Source organism: Physeter macrocephalus, chromosome 9 (assembly GCF_002837175.3).
Source record: "Physeter macrocephalus isolate SW-GA chromosome 9, ASM283717v5, whole genome shotgun sequence".
Lineage (NCBI taxonomy): Eukaryota > Metazoa > Chordata > Mammalia > Artiodactyla > Physeteridae > Physeter > Physeter macrocephalus.
Window position 1 is genome coordinate 12778031 of NC_041222.1, and position 6634 is coordinate 12784664.

Sequence of the window (6634 nt, forward strand, 5' to 3'; positions counted from 1 at the left end):
CCGTTGAGGAGCACAGGCTCCGGACGCGCAGGCTCAGCGGCCATGGCTCACGGGCCCAGCCGCTCCGCGGCACGTGGGATCCTCCCGGACCGGGGCACGAGCCCGCGTCCCCTGCATCGGCATGCGGACTCTCAACCACTGCGCCACCAGGGAAGCCCTCAACTTGCTTTTTAAGATATCCTAGGCTTCTTCAGTCAAATATAAAATTACTAACTGCTGGTCAAAGGCCAGCAATCCAATGTGACTAACAGCAGATGCTTTCAAGCGCATTGGAAGAGTCAGGGATCTGTTGAAACTTTCCATTCCTTTCACCCCAAGGGAAATCCTTGGGGTTTTGAAGGTATAGCAGTTGTTTCTGACAAGGTACCAAATCTTCCCAATAGGACCCCTAGCTGCACCTTTTATTGCTCAGTGAATTGTTGCCAGTCATTTAATTAGTAACTGTTGGATATTAACTTCATTGCTGTATCTTAATGTCTATATTTTTCTGATAATACATTATTCCAACATCTAGAGAAAGTGAAAGTTTCTAATATCACCCTTCAGAGATAATCATTGTTAACGGTTCGGCATGTATCCTTTAAGACTTTGAAATTTTTATATAGATTTTGATTGATTTTTAAAAAGCATAGGGGAAATTATATATATTCTGTTGTATTGGAAACTTTGTTTTACTTAATGTATCATAAACATCTTTGCAAGTTTATACCCAAAAGTTCACCTTTTTTTTTTAATAAGTGTTACCAACCTAGGTCCTTGGACTCTTTAATCAATAGAAATTGATAAGAGGCCAGAGGAGAAATTCAGGCAAGGCTTTATTGGGAGTGAAAACAAGAAACAGGTGCCCTTGCTCACTCTCCAAGGAGGGCGGGCTGGTTCCTTAAATAGAGCGAGGGTAGGGGCAGATGGTGAATCGGGAAGGAGGGGCGGCTTAGGTGGTCTGCCCACCCCCGGGGTGGTGCTGTGTGCAGGGATTATGCGCAGTACCCTGCTTTTGCTCCAGGCACTTCACAAGTGGCAGTCGGTTTGTGGCCTTTTTGTAACATTGTTCATAATCACCCCACTGCCATGCATGCAGTTATTTTTAGCCCCTTATAGTTTCTTTGTATTCCGTTGCTGGAGGAGACATTTGTCCAGTAAAGGGTCCCACATCCCAGTTCCCAGCCTATCTTAGGTGCATAGTTTTCTTTTACATGAATATACTCCATATTAATTTTACCATTTGTGATGGACATTTAAGGTGTTTCAATATTGTCTATATTATAAACAATATTGCAGTAAAAGCCTTTGTGTGTATATCATTGTTCACCAGTCAATGCCTTGTTTAGCAGCTGGTGTTTTCTAGTTCTGGCAAATGTGAGGTCTGCTGGGAAAGGTTTTCTTTTCTTAAAGTTTTTTCTTTCTTAAAGAGACCACAGAATAGATTGCCTCTTTTCTTCTAATGTTATTTCTGGATGTGATGCTTGGATCAGCTGCATCTATCTTGCAACCACGAGCGGAACTAGCCTTCCCCTTGTCCATAGCTCCTTCAAGGGTGAACTTTCTCCTGTAACATACATGAAAGAGAGTTTGGGTTGGGGAGCAGTTGTCTCAGAACCCTCCTGAGTCTCCCACCTAGCTTTCTAATTCTCCCCCTGCTCAAAGGCACACTGTGGGTTTTCCTCACTTTGCAGCTTGGCCATCTCGTAGAATTCCAGGAAACAGTTCCCTCAGCAGACAACTGCTCCCTCTCATGAGTGCAAGTAGTGGAGTGGGTGTGTGGATCATGCCATATTCCACTTTTTTGCTCTGTTGGTTTGTTTTTTGGGTTTTTTTCCTTTTTAAAAATACTTATTTATTTTGGGCTGCATTGGGTCTTTGTTGCTGCGTGTGGGCTTTCTCTAGTTGCAGTGAGCGGGGGCTACTCTTCGTTGCAGTGCATGGGCCTCTCATTGTGGTGGCTTCTCCTGTTGCGGAGCACAGGCTCTAGGCGCATGGGCTTCCATAGTTGTGGCACGTGGTCTCAGTAGTTGTGGCTTGCGGGCTCTAGAGCGCAGGCTCAGTAGTTGTGGCACGTGGGCTTAGTTGCTCCGCAGCATGTGGGATCTTCCCGGACCAGGGCTCGAACCCGTGTCCCCTGCATTGGCAGGTGGATTCTTAACCGCTGCCACCAGGGAAGCCCGTTGGTTTGTTTACTACACCATCCCCACACAACTCTTTGCCAAAGAGTTGAGGTTTATATGAGGGAATTACTATCTATCTATCTATATGTATATATTTATATAAATAATAACTTTATATAACAACTGCTATGTCACAGAGTATCTGCCTACCCCTTACACATTCTCCACTTCTTATTAACGGTATATCTCTATTATTAGAGGTGGCAGTATGCCCAGCAAAAGCAGTGCATCTCTCAAGCTTCCCACATGGTGTCCATGTGACCAAATTTTGGCTAATGAGGTAAGCGGAAGATGTTGGGGAGGACTTCTGGGAAAACTTCTTTAAAGGGCTTCCAGACATTTTGTGACCTTAAGACTGAAAGCCATATACTCACATAATAGAACAAAAAGGAGACTGGATCTTTGATGAACATGGAGTGCCATAACAGCCCTGAAACCATTACTTCTAGGCTTCTTTTGCATGATAAATAAATTTTTATCTAGTTTAAGGCACTGTTATTTTTGGTTTTCTGTTACATGCATCTGGACCTAACTTTTAAATGATACTTTGTCTCAAGGCAAAAGCATCAAAAGACTATAAACCACTGCAAGGGGTTCCCTCTTGAACACAGCCAAATCCCTAGCGTTGCTCCTCATCTTCATATCTGCTTTTCTCCCTGAGAGTATCAGTTTTGTTCAAATTTCCTTCTTTAAAATTGTCTTTAATATCTCTACCCGCTTTCAGGAAATCCCATGCCCTGCTCACAGGAGTTGGTCTCATATATTAAGATCCATCCTCTTTTCCTAAGCCAAACATTTTCCCAAGCATAAATTACCCATTCTATTTAGAATATGACTTTAGCAAGAGAGTCCACGGTGGGTGTAGGTGTTCCAAGTCCAATTCCCTTGGAGATATTTCCCCCTAATTCTTCCTGGGGTCCAGTAAGTGACTATTATGTCAAACACACCCACATCTCCCAAACTCAGGCATTAATTCGGAGACACAGTACTCTACTGTGAGTACATGTACTCTTTCCAAGCTGAGAAAGAGAAACATTTGATTCTTCTGTTATCAACATAGCTTCAACCTTGCTCACTATAAAGATAGCATTTTATGATTTTATACTTCAGAACAATACCAGTTATTTTTTAATCTTCTAGCTTTCAAACTGTGCCTACCAGGCATTTAAAAAAAAAAAAGATATTTGAAGTTAGCTTAAGAATCAGTCCCATAATTGAGCCATCTATCTCTTAATGGCCACTACTTTGCTACACAAATACCAAACTTTGGAATTACCCCCATGTCTTTCCTCTATGCCAAATTAAATTCTTGTAGGTGTCATCCTCCTACTACCCTCTACTAAATTAAGTTCTTGGTTAAGGTCTCTTACTCCTACTGCTCCAGTAGAAGACAGGCTATATGAAGACTTATTATCCTCTGATACAAGTAATCCTCCACCTCTAAGGGGTGGGGGGAGCAGATTTGCTTTCCCAGTTACATGAGCAACATATTCTCATAGAGAAGTCCTCCAGATTGTTCTTTTGTTTTGCTTTTCTGCCACTGACCTTTTGCTTGTTTGCCTGTTCAAGGTTGAATATTTGCCTGGTGCCCTGCAGGATCATATGAAGTAAACATCTTTTAGAACCATACTGGGGAGGGAGAGCAGTAGTTCTATCCAGCCGCCTGGCATCGCAGGAACCTTTCCACTGACCTTGTAAACTATGATCAGATTTTTGCACAAGACTATTTCCACAAAGGGCAAATAAGTAAAAATAAAATAGATAATACTCTAACCAATCCATCTGACTCCTTGTTAAACAGTTGTATCAAAAATTTTAGGGGAAAAAGAAAAAAAATATTTTAGGGGAAGGTTTCACTTAATGGCCAGAGCAAAGGCCTTGTTCTAGTCGCAAATAAAATTTATATATCCTATTAAAGATATGGTCTCAGATTCCTAAGAAGGGACTATTTTGTCCCATATAAGAACATTTACAATATTATAGGCATCTATAATATGTATCAACTTCATATATCTGTAGACAAATGGAATACCAAGGAAAGGCACATCAACTCTTATTATAGGAAGCTAACTTCAGTTCAGGGCACAAGAGTTATAGGTAACAGGTTCTTGGAAAAGGGGAAAAAAAGGACTTGTCCTTTTTCTTCTGCTATCCTACTCACAGCTATTCCTCCACCTCCACTTCTTTGAAAACATTGGGGTGATTCACACATTAGTTAACTGGTTAGGAATAGGTAAGTTAAGGGAGAATCTTGATAATGGCTGGTGAAAGACAGTATTCAAGGCTGCTTGAGAAGAGTGGAAATATTTAATCAAGGTCATTAATTGTTACTTGTTCACTTCCAGGGAAGTGAACAAAAATGAACCTAAACCAGAGAAGAAATTTCAAGTATAATGAAACTAGGAAACTGACACAACCCTACCAAAAACTATGAAGAATACCTTCCAATTTGTATCCAAATTAAGGAAAGCAGTGAGATTTGACAAGCATTTCTTCTAAGTAATAACTCAGTGCCATTTTTTAGAAAGTAAATGAGATTGTCCTAAAAGTCCAGCAGTAATCTGAAATTTGAAGAAATAAGGACTGGTAACTTGGGTGGACCAGGGAAAAATAAGAACGCCACCCTTGGGAGGTCTATTCCAAGATGGTAAAGAAGGTAGAACTGAAGCAGAGACAATATGACACACATTTTGGTTTTCCAGGACTCAGTTTCCTGACCCATAACTGAAACTTTGAAGTTAGGGGCTGCTGAAGGGTTGACAATGACCTGTAAGACAGGTGTGCAACTGTTGACCAAAGTAAACTGAGCAGAGTAAATAAACACTGATTATAAGATAAAAATCCTACTACAGGCTGGGTCTCTCCAAAACACTCAAACTAAAAAAAGATATTTTTTCTTTTAAATCTTATTTCTAGTAGAAATGAGCACGTCTCATACTCAGATCTTGGTTTCTAACCCTATACTCCAATAAAAGGAACCAGGGTTCCTTGGAGAAATGACTCATTTTAGGACTGGGGCAGAAAATATACAAGATGATCCTGGAGCATCTTGTAGTGCCAGAAAGTAAGGGAGTACTCAAAACAGACCAACAAACAAACCCAAAACAAAACAGCCCACATTGATGGAGGTATGTCAAAGGAGTACAGAAGTCAACTGAAAGATCTCTCAATGGCTAAAACTGAAACACTTTGAGCAACAAAATAAAGTGGTACTGGATTATAATCAAAGTATAAAATAAATATCCATGAGTTGATAGTGATATAATTATATGAATTAAAAATGAGGAGAGGGGCTTCCCTGGTGGCGCAGTGGTTGCGCGTCCGCCTGCCGATGCAGGGGAACCGGGTTCGCGCCCCGGTCTGGGAGGATCCCACATGCCGCGGAGCGGCTGGGCCCGTGAGCCATGGCCCCTGAGCCTGCGCGTCCGGAGCCTGTGCTCCGCAACGGGAGAGGCCACAACAGAGGGAGGCCCGCATACCACAAAAAAAAATAATAATAAAATAAAAAAATAATAATAAAAATGAGGAGAAATGACAGAATTCCTGTACAGAAGAATGCCAAATAATTTCTGTAAATACAGCCTCCTTAAGGAGGTACAGAATAACTCTCCATTCCTTGAGTGTGGGCTGTACCTAGTGACTTCTTTCCAAAGAGTACAGTATGAAAAGGGGAAAAAAATAACTTTACAGTGAAGAAAGCTGATAAACACCAACTCAGGTGATCAAAGTCAACATCTACTGTGATAAGCCATGTTGATAATATGTATCCTTGATATGATGTGATGAAATGGTACTTTTTCTCTATAAACCTCCCCAAAACCTGTAACTGTAGTCTAATTGTGAGAAAAATATAAGACAAATTGCAACTGAAGGACATTCTACAAAATACCTAACCAGTACTCCTCAAAACTGTCAAGGTCATCAAAAACAAGGAAAGTCTGAGAAACTGTCACAGCTAAGAGGATCCTAAGGGGATATGATGACTAAATGTAATGTGGTATCTTGGATGGAATCCTGGAACAGAAAAACAACATTAGGTAAAAACTAATGATATCTTAATAAAGTATGGATGATAGTTAATAACAATGTATCAATATTGGTTCATTAATTGTAACAAATGTATCTTACTAATGTAAGATGTTAACCATAGAAACTGGGTATAGGGCATAGAAGAAGTCTCTGTACTATCTTCACAATTTTTCTGTAAATCTAAAACTGCTCTAAACAATAAAGCTTAAATAAGGACCTGCTGTATAAAAAAAATAAATAAAATTAAATTTAAAAATTTTTTAAAAAGCTTATTTAAAAATTTTTAAACCTTACAATAATGCTACATAAATTTTTTTTAACCCACCATTTTATTTTTTTTTTATGTATTTATTTATTTTTTTGCGGTACGCAGGCCTCTCACTGTTGTGGCCTCTCCCGTTGCGGAGCACAGGCTCCGGACGCGCAGGCTCAGCGGCCATGGC

General features: G+C 40.4%; 1 long non-coding RNA gene across 2 annotated transcripts in view; it reads left to right on the forward strand.

The window, feature by feature from the left end:
* The window catches only part of LOC129392398 (uncharacterized), a 15379-nt gene that overhangs the window by 2991 nt on the left and 5754 nt on the right, over positions 1–6634 (forward strand). The window contains exons 2-3 of one of the 2 annotated variants that reach the window (XR_008618172.1): positions 1674–1754; positions 2361–2442. This is a non-coding gene — a long non-coding RNA (uncharacterized lncRNA). The remainder of the gene's footprint in view (positions 1–1673; positions 1755–2360; positions 2443–6634) is intronic. The other variant, XR_008618173.1, reaches the window with a different exon arrangement.